The 8851-nt window shown below is 37.1% G+C and overlaps 1 protein-coding gene across 1 annotated transcript in view; it reads left to right on the top strand.

The window, feature by feature from the left end:
* Positions 1–8851, top strand: part of LOC107747398 (tumor suppressor candidate 3-like) — a 77289-nt gene that overhangs the window by 48655 nt on the left and 19783 nt on the right. The window lies entirely within an intron of this gene.

The following is an 8851-nucleotide window of genomic DNA, read 5'->3' as shown; positions in this document are numbered from 1 at the left end:
ATGGGCTGCTGGGTGATATGGCTGCTGCTGCATTAGATTTATAGAGTTCAAAAGTTTTTTTCTTCTTTTTTTAAATGAATTATTTTGTAAGGTAATTCATGTTTTTATTCAGCAAGGATGAATTAAAATCATGAAACATGACAAAGACTTTTACTTTGCTACATTACTTTTGTATTTCAAATAAATGCTGTGTTCTTTAACTTTTTATTCATCAAAGAATCCTGATAAAAACATATGGGGACCAAATGTCCCCAAAAGGATAGTAAATCCTGACATTTTTGACATTGCGGGGACTGGCCTGCGGTCCCCACGAGGAAAAAAATGATTAAAAGTAGTAAATTATGTTTATCTGAAAGTGTAACAATGCAAATGGGTTTTCTGTAAGGGGTAGGTTTAGGGTTAGGGTTGGGTTATGGGATAAAAAAATATTGTTTGGTCAGTATAAAAGTAATGGAAGTCTATGGGATGAATACAGTATGTAAAATGGTGTATGTTGTATTATATATATATACTCAAAATGCATCAGTGCCCAGTATGACAGTTTAACATTTAGTGACTGTTCCTGTGATATGAGTGCCTACAGACCATCTGTTTAACTGCCGTTTTTCAACATGATGTTTCTGGGAAACTACTGCAGTTTTAGCCTCCATCTGGACCTACAAGTCTTTTATGAACTGCACTTGAGGTCCTCTGGAGCTCACAGTTACAAAGTTAAGATAAAGTGCAGAACCAGCAGGTATGTTGCAGTAAAATGTGTAAAGAAACAGCTGCATGAAAGCCACATTCAGTGATTTGCTACAAACTATAAGTAATAATGTATAGTCAGTCTGTTACGTCTCATAAAAATAAACCTCAGCAAAAAACATGATATATGAAACATTTTATTGTATTATGTCAGCAGAGGGCACAAATTTGAACAAAAGTTGGACAGTTTAGAGATCATTATCCAAACATGTTTGACCACAGAGTATCTTGTTTTGCCAATCAGAATCAAGAATCCAAGTCTTGCAGGCTTGTTTGTTCATTTGATTTGGAGATATAAATACATTTATAATTTTACACTTAGTCCCAAAAATTAGATAAGCTTCCATAAATAGCTAGGAAAGATATCTCCCTAAATGCCTGACTTCTCGGAGTATAAAAAAACTCACAGTCTTTAGGAAAAAGACAGGGATCAAAAAGGCAGAAAACAAATGAGCAGAAAAGTATCTTTGAATGACAATTAAGCCAGAGATCAGAGGCGAATGTACTATGAATTGTTAAAAAACGTGTCTCGTTTGTTGTACAGGATTGGATGGTAAATGATGGTTCATTTATTTGGAGGCTGTGGATTCTGTTATTGTTTTATGACTCTGGTTCTGAATCCTCTTACTCTGAGAATGTGGCCTCAAGACAGCCTTTATGAAATATTCAGGCCTGAACATTGATCCAGAGACATAAAGACACTGCTAACAATGCTATGAATCCCAGACTGCAGGCAATGAACATCTATAGCTCACAGCAGAAGGATTTCTGGATCTGTCGTCCTCTAATCCTCAAGCTGGACCTGAAGGAAACATTTCTATTAGTTTGAGAGTACAGTGTCGACTCGTTCGTAATGCACCAAAAAAAATCCGAAAGTTAAGCAGGCTATGAGCGAGCTCTCACAGAATGCAGAAGCACTCTCTGGATGTATGATGTGTATTAATACACTAGTGGTCAAAAGTTAAAAAAAAAAGCATAGCAGCATTTGTTTGATCAAAAATAAAGCCAGAGATCAGAGGCGAATGTACTATGAATTGTTAAAAAACGTGTCTCGTTTGTTGTACAGGATTGGATGGTAAATGATGGTTCATTTATTTGGAGGCTGTGGATTCTGTTATTGTTTTATGACTCTGGTTCTGAATCCTCTTACTCTGAGAATGTGGCCTCAAGACAGCCTTTATGAAATATTCAGGCCTGAACATTGATCCAGAGACATAAAGACACTGCTAACAATGCTATGAATCCCAGACTGCAGGCAATGAACATCTATAGCTCACAGCAGAAGGATTTCTGGATCTGTCGTCCTCTAATCCTCAAGCTGGACCTGAAGGAAACATTTCTATTAGTTTGAGAGTACAGTGTCGACTCGTTCGTAATGCACCAAAAAAAATCCGAAAGTTAAGCAGGCTATGAGCGAGCTCTCACAGAATGCAGAAGCACTCTCTGGATGTATGATGTGTATTAATACACTAGTGGTCAAAAGTAAAAAAAAATAAAAAAAAAAGCATAGCAGCATTTGTTTGATCAAAAATACAGTGAAATCTGTACTTTTGTGCATTATTTTAACAATTTAAAAGAACATTTTATATAGGTTTATATATATATATATATTATAAATGTAATTTATTCCCGTGAAAAGCTGAATATTCAACAGCCATAACTCCAAGTCTTCAGTGTCACATGATCCTTCAGAAAGCATTCTAGTATGCTGATTTGATGCTCAAGAAACATTTATTATTATTATTATTAATGTTAATGCTACTGCTTAATTTTGTGAAACCGTGATACACTACTATTCAAAAGTTTAGGGTAAGTTTAAAAAAAAAAAAACTTTTATTCAGCAAGGATGGATTAAATTGATCAAAAGTGACAGTAAAGACATTTATAATGTTACAAAAGATAAACTATTTCATTAAAGAATCCTGTATTGCTATTTCCATAAAAAATATAAGCAGAAGAGCATTGATAATAATACGAACCATTATCAATAATTGAGCAGCATAGTAATTGACAATAATTGAGCACCAAATCAGCGTATTTGAATGATTTCTAAAATGCTTGTAATTTTTGTGACTGCTCAGGGTCATGGGAGTTCAGTGCCCTATGTCAGAAGGAATTTATACGATATTACTCGTATTGTGTGTAGCCTCATATTTTATGCGACATGGCCAAAGCATACATGCAATTAGTTGTTATCACTGAGAAAAATATAATTCTTTGCTAAAAGGCCTCAGCCATACACAAAACTATAGCATGTTGCTGAGATAGATTTTTGGTCATCATTTATGGCTGTGCATTGAAGTGTGAAATTAAAAAAAAAAGTGGAAAGAGGTTTTGCGAGAGACAGTGGTTGGGGGGGGGACATTACCCTGATTTTCTAAACTAAACGCTACATTTGCATGAAATTATATTTCTCTTGTCAGAGTCTGAGAGTGCCATTTCCACATTTTCTCCAGCTTCATCCTGCAGCCCAGAGCAAAACCCATTTAGAGAGTAGAAGGTTGTTTTGATAATGAAAGCATCTGACTGCTTACTGACGAAATGGCGAGGCAATGTGAGGTGAAGCAACGCATCTACTTGTGGCTTCACACCTTAGGACAGATCACATACGCACACACACAAACACCTTGCTGTGTTGACACTCAAGACGAACACGCTCTAGGCCAAAAGAGCTGAACAATTCTCAACATTTTCCTGGCTTTTGCTATTAAAGACGTTTATTTCTTCTACTTTTTCGACTGCATGGACATTTTAATAGTTATTAAAAAGTCTAGGTAAAAGAAGGGCTTTAAATGTCATCGAAAAACTGATAGCCCTCGGAACTAATGTGTATTTGATAAAAACAAAAACAGGTCTGGCAGCTTATTACTCCAAAGTAGCTGCATTATTCCCATTTAAATGATTCACAGTGATAATTAAGTGAGTCATTAGTGACTTTTCACTTTAAAAACATTGTTTCTCCATTGTAAATGAGAAAGTCACTCTGCACTGCTCACAAACACAGGTTTGGAATGTTAACAGACAGGTTGAGTGATATAAACTGCTTGACCAATCAAATTACTGGACCGGGAAAAGGCTAATGCTCTTTTGTTTGGCCTGAACTCTTCTTTTTGTGCTATTAATTAACTTAAAAAGTTTGTCCTCAAACTTTCTCTGAGGACTTGATCACGTATATTGGGTGTTCTCTTTCAAAGTCACCTGAAGATGCCAGTTCCTCTGTCCACATTAGCATTGCTTCAGTTCACCATTTTCATTTCATTTCCCACAATTCCTTAATGAACACTTGCAGCCTCTCTGTATCTACCACCAGGAGGTAAATCATCTGCCCTTCCCTTCCAGCATGTTGTCACTTTTATTACATCTCCGCAAATATTTTGGCTTTTAGCATGGATGCAACTATGCTGGGGAGTCTTTATTAACCGGATTGAACTGTGAACTGAAGCATTAAATAAATGTTGCACTTGAGGCAGAGATTTTTCAAGATCTCATCCTGACGACTGGTGTTTTTTTTCTTCTTTCTCTGTAAAAGCTGATGCAGAGGGAGTGTAGCAATAAAAATGAATCTGTATAGCAAATGGGAGCTTTAATTACAGCTGAAACAAGAGACCTGCAGAGAAGAATAATAAAGAAAGCCAAAAGGAAAATAACAAACAGGAGAAGGAAAGGCCGATTAACTGCGAATTAATCACGTTGATGCCAATATTCCATTTTGCCAATAGGACCTTCTGTCTGAAGAAGTTTTTATGGTTAACTTTTCCCATTTTATTTGAGGCAGCTAATGAATGGTGCACGTAAATAAGCACACAGTACTTGTAGTAAAGATTCTTTTTTCTAAATAAGCAGCCCCGGTATGTGTATTACCTATTTGGAAGGCATCACGTTTCATTTTTTGTGTCTCATTGTTGATTCTCCATTGGTATCGGCTCAAGCTGTCAGTCAGATCCAGTCCAGAAGACTCCAGACTGTCTGCTACGGTGACCTCTCACAGCTGGTCATTTTCCAACAAAACCTTTTTTTTTTTTATTGACATTCATCCGTTTCCATGGTGTGTGGTGTGGTCTGTTTCTATCCAGAAACCAGAAGCATGGTGTGGACAATAGGTGGTCTATATATAGCTTTTATTTTGAGGCATTGTAGTGATTTGTAAAACATTAAGGCTAGGCTTGTGGTAGAGGTGCTACTGGATGAAAAATAGTAAGGAAGTATTTAAAGGAATGTTCGGATTTCAATAATAATTAAGCACTTAAGTGTTCCATTGAGGTACATACAGTCAAAGTGAATGGGTCCATAAATGTGAGAGTACTCACTTATTCCAAAGTCATAAACATAAACCATATGGATATTAACATGATTTAAGTGTGAAAACTTGCTTACTAATCTTTTCTGTCTAAAGTTATCCAAATGATCCAATTTTACAACTTTATATGACAGTGTAAACCTAAAACCCCAAAATGATTTAGAATTACAAGAACAACTTGTAATTCAGCTCAAGTAATACTCAAGGTTTAATGTAAGAATATAAGTGATTTCATTAAATTATAAGCTTCACATTTCTCCTTTCAAAGTCATCTTCTAAAGTCTTTTTTTTCCAGGAACGAGATGAAACCAATGTTTTTCTGTCAGTTTCATCTTAAATTGTATTGAGCCTAGATTATTTCTTTAAAGGTGCCAGAGAATGCATTGATACAATATTTTAAATTGTTCTCTGAGCTCTGCTCTGATTGGCTGTTTCACAGTGCGGCTCATTTCAGTAGCTCACACAGCAGGAAGGAAACACAGGGAAAATATATATTTCAATACTTTCTCTTGCAGTTATATCGTTGGGTAATTATACTGTATATAAAATGCGGGCATCAGGGAGCCGCTATTAATATGCGGGGATTTGAAACTGCTTTCGAATGCACAATGGCTTTTTAGTTTCACTTTCGAGATTTGCGATCGCACGTGCTCTGTGTAAACTACAGCGGCAGTACTTAACACACATTTTACAAGATCAGATGCTTGTCAGTGGTGCTCAGGATCTGTAAATCATTTGCCATCATCCTCAATCATATCTCCTTACTCTGTATATGTGGTAAGTGAAATCTTATGTACTGTAATGACAATACCTGCAGAACTTCTGATGATTTGGCTGTGCAGGTTCGGCTGGCGGCTGGCATAGAACATGGGCGGGTATATGCAAATGTTGGGGGCGTAACTATTAGTGATACCGACTATAACGTCACAGTCGGTGTTATGTTCTGATTCGCCTATTTTTCTGTGGTCTTTTGCATGCACGAGATTTACATAAGGAGGAGGAAACAATGGTGTTTGAGGCTCACGGTATGTCATTTCCATGTACAGAACTGTTATTATTCAACTATGCCAAGGTAAATACAGTTTTCCATTCTATGGCACCTTTAAATCATTCTTTAGCTTACACTTTTTTCTTGTCAGTTTTTTCTTGTTTCCAACTGTAATGGTCCACTTAAGTCTGTTTCACTCAAAAAAATAAATAAAAAAATTGGAGGATTGGGGTGGCAAAAATGACTATAATATCATGAGATCTGTGATTTGTGATTCTTGCAAATCTGTTTTTTAATGGCGAAAGATGCTTTGTTCCTCCATAAGTTGTAGTTACGGTATGTACCTCCAGGGGCACTGTACCATGCTAATCAGCTAAACCTGCATAAGTCATTAAGTGTCACTTAAGTGATAGTTACAATATTCCAAATTGTTTATTAACTGTAGTAATTAGCGTATTGTCAATCATTATGAAGCAGTGAAGTAATCATGCTTGTAGCAGTAGTATGCAGGGAGTGACTGATTTGTTGCTGTCTAACCCGGATGCCTCAGCTGGTCTGAGCGTCTAATGGCTTGTCCTATATGATGAAATCAGCACATTCTCGTCCTGTCTTCCTCCGTGCAGAGCAGCTCTTTCCTGAGCTTGTTAGGCACCACACGGTTGTGCTGAAGGGTTGCCGTTGGCTGCTGGAGTTTTCGGTATCCCCCTGTCCATAAGCTTGAGAATTCTTTTGACAAGCTTGAAAACTCTTTCTCTAACTTGTGCTGGCAGGCTTATTTTACACACTCTGAAAGGCTGTTTGCCCTGCCACAACCAACTGGACTGAATACGGTAGAGAAAGACCGGATGAGTGTGTTTACAAGTGTTTTGAATATCCTGATTATGTGTTGATTATGTAAGCATCAGTGTTGGAGGGTGTAGATGCATTAGAATGTTCTTGCGTTGTGCATGAAGAGCAGAATAAGAACTAAGGTCATACAGAACGTGTTCTTGCATTTAAAAACGTAAGACACAATGCTGTTAAGAAAATTATAGTAATCATATAGTGTTTTGCATTCATCCTAATGTCATGTTTTTTTTTCTTCTAATGTTTGAGTCATACCAAAATATTTCAATAAAGTGAAATTTCACATTATTTATTTATATATATATATATATATGTGTGTGTGTGTGTGTGTCTGTGTTATACCATTTTTCGGTTACACTTTATTTTGATAGTCCACTTTAGATATTCTACTAACTATAAGTAACTTTGCAACTACATGTCAACTAATTCTAATTAATTTGCTACTACATGTCTACTAACTCTCAGAGTAGACTGTTAGGTTAGGTTTAGGGATAGAAGAATAAGTTGATATATACTTGCAAAGCTTCTCGTAGTCTGTATGTTGTGGACCCATCAAAATAAAGTGTTAAAAGATATTAAGTAGACAGTCTACTAATAATCTAATGGGCCAACATTGAGCCACTGCAGGGCCAGCGCATCGCCAACACTTGAGTGAGTGGAGACGTAATGCTTGATGACAGTGTAGGGGTAATGAAAGGTTGCTCCCACACTGACTAAAAATTCAATCTGCCTGCAGAAACCGCAAAGTTCCTCAAAAGCCTGATAGATGCTCCCAGCTACATACTGAGCATTTAAACCTGAGTGACTGGATTTTGCATCCTTGCAAGTGTTCTTTTTAATGTGGTTTTATGATGAATTACTAAGGGAAGAAAATGGCCACTGCATTTGAGCAAATACTTCAGTTGTTGGCACAATTTAAGCAATGGTATGAAACTGATGATGCATGAAATGTCAAAAAAAAAAATACCTTGACCTTTTCAGAGGCTATTTAGCAAACAAAACACACACACACACACTCAAAAAGCAAGGACCCAACTGCCAATATAAGGACTCTTTAGCTGGTTGCCCACGGCCAAACACGCCCCGTCAATCATTTTTATACAGCCTTCCGATTGATTTTGATAATCACTGCGCTGCCTGATACACCAGGGTGCACCTGCACAAATCTTAGCGATGGATTGTGGTACATATTCAGTGTGTTTAAGCTTTTTTTTCTACCCACAGTTCAGCTGTAGTGTTCCAGGCAAGAACCAGAAGCATTACATTCCATCTTGTTTTATCCAATTAAATTTATGTAAATGCAGACAAATGACGACACCGTGTCTTATTCAATACAGAGAAATGACAGAAATGTTTGCTTTTTCACCTCTTCCTAAAGGGTTAGTTCACCCAAAAATGAAAATTAGGCTGTGATATACTCACCACCGAGGCATCCTAGGTGTATATGACTTTCTTCTTTCAGACGAATCCAGTCGGAGTTATATTAAAAATTGTCCTGGCTATTCCAAGCTCTATCATTGTTTGTAAGAAAAATATCCATATTCAAAACGTAATAATCACTTTAATCTAGCTTGCGCCAACAGTTGTACATGCAAGCAGCTCCGGGCGGATGACTTATGAGGTCAGCGTTGCACATGCGCCGGTCAGTCTCGTGAAAACCAACGTTTGTTTACAGGAGCAAAGGAAGCAAAGTTTCCTTACTTCAGCAAAGGAAAACCAGTCTCCTCTTGGTTTATATCGAAATCCTCTGACATTATTCTTTACAAATCCTCGTTTTGTACTTCTAATTCATGACCGTTGTTTTTTTTAATTCTCTCCCCTGCGCGTCCGCGTTTGTCACTTCTGAGTGGCGCATGCGCAAAGCCGACCTCATACGTCATCCCCCGGAACTGCTTCCGTTTACAACAGTGAGCGCAAGCTAGATTAAATTGATTATTACGTTTTGAATATGAATATTTTTCTTACAAAAACGCATA

Source organism: Sinocyclocheilus rhinocerous, unplaced genomic scaffold (genome assembly GCF_001515625.1).
Source record: "Sinocyclocheilus rhinocerous isolate Xijiao unplaced genomic scaffold, SAMN03320098_v1.1 scaffold829, whole genome shotgun sequence".
Lineage (NCBI taxonomy): Eukaryota > Metazoa > Chordata > Actinopteri > Cypriniformes > Cyprinidae > Sinocyclocheilus > Sinocyclocheilus rhinocerous.
This window is presented reverse-complemented; position numbering and strand designations above follow the sequence as displayed.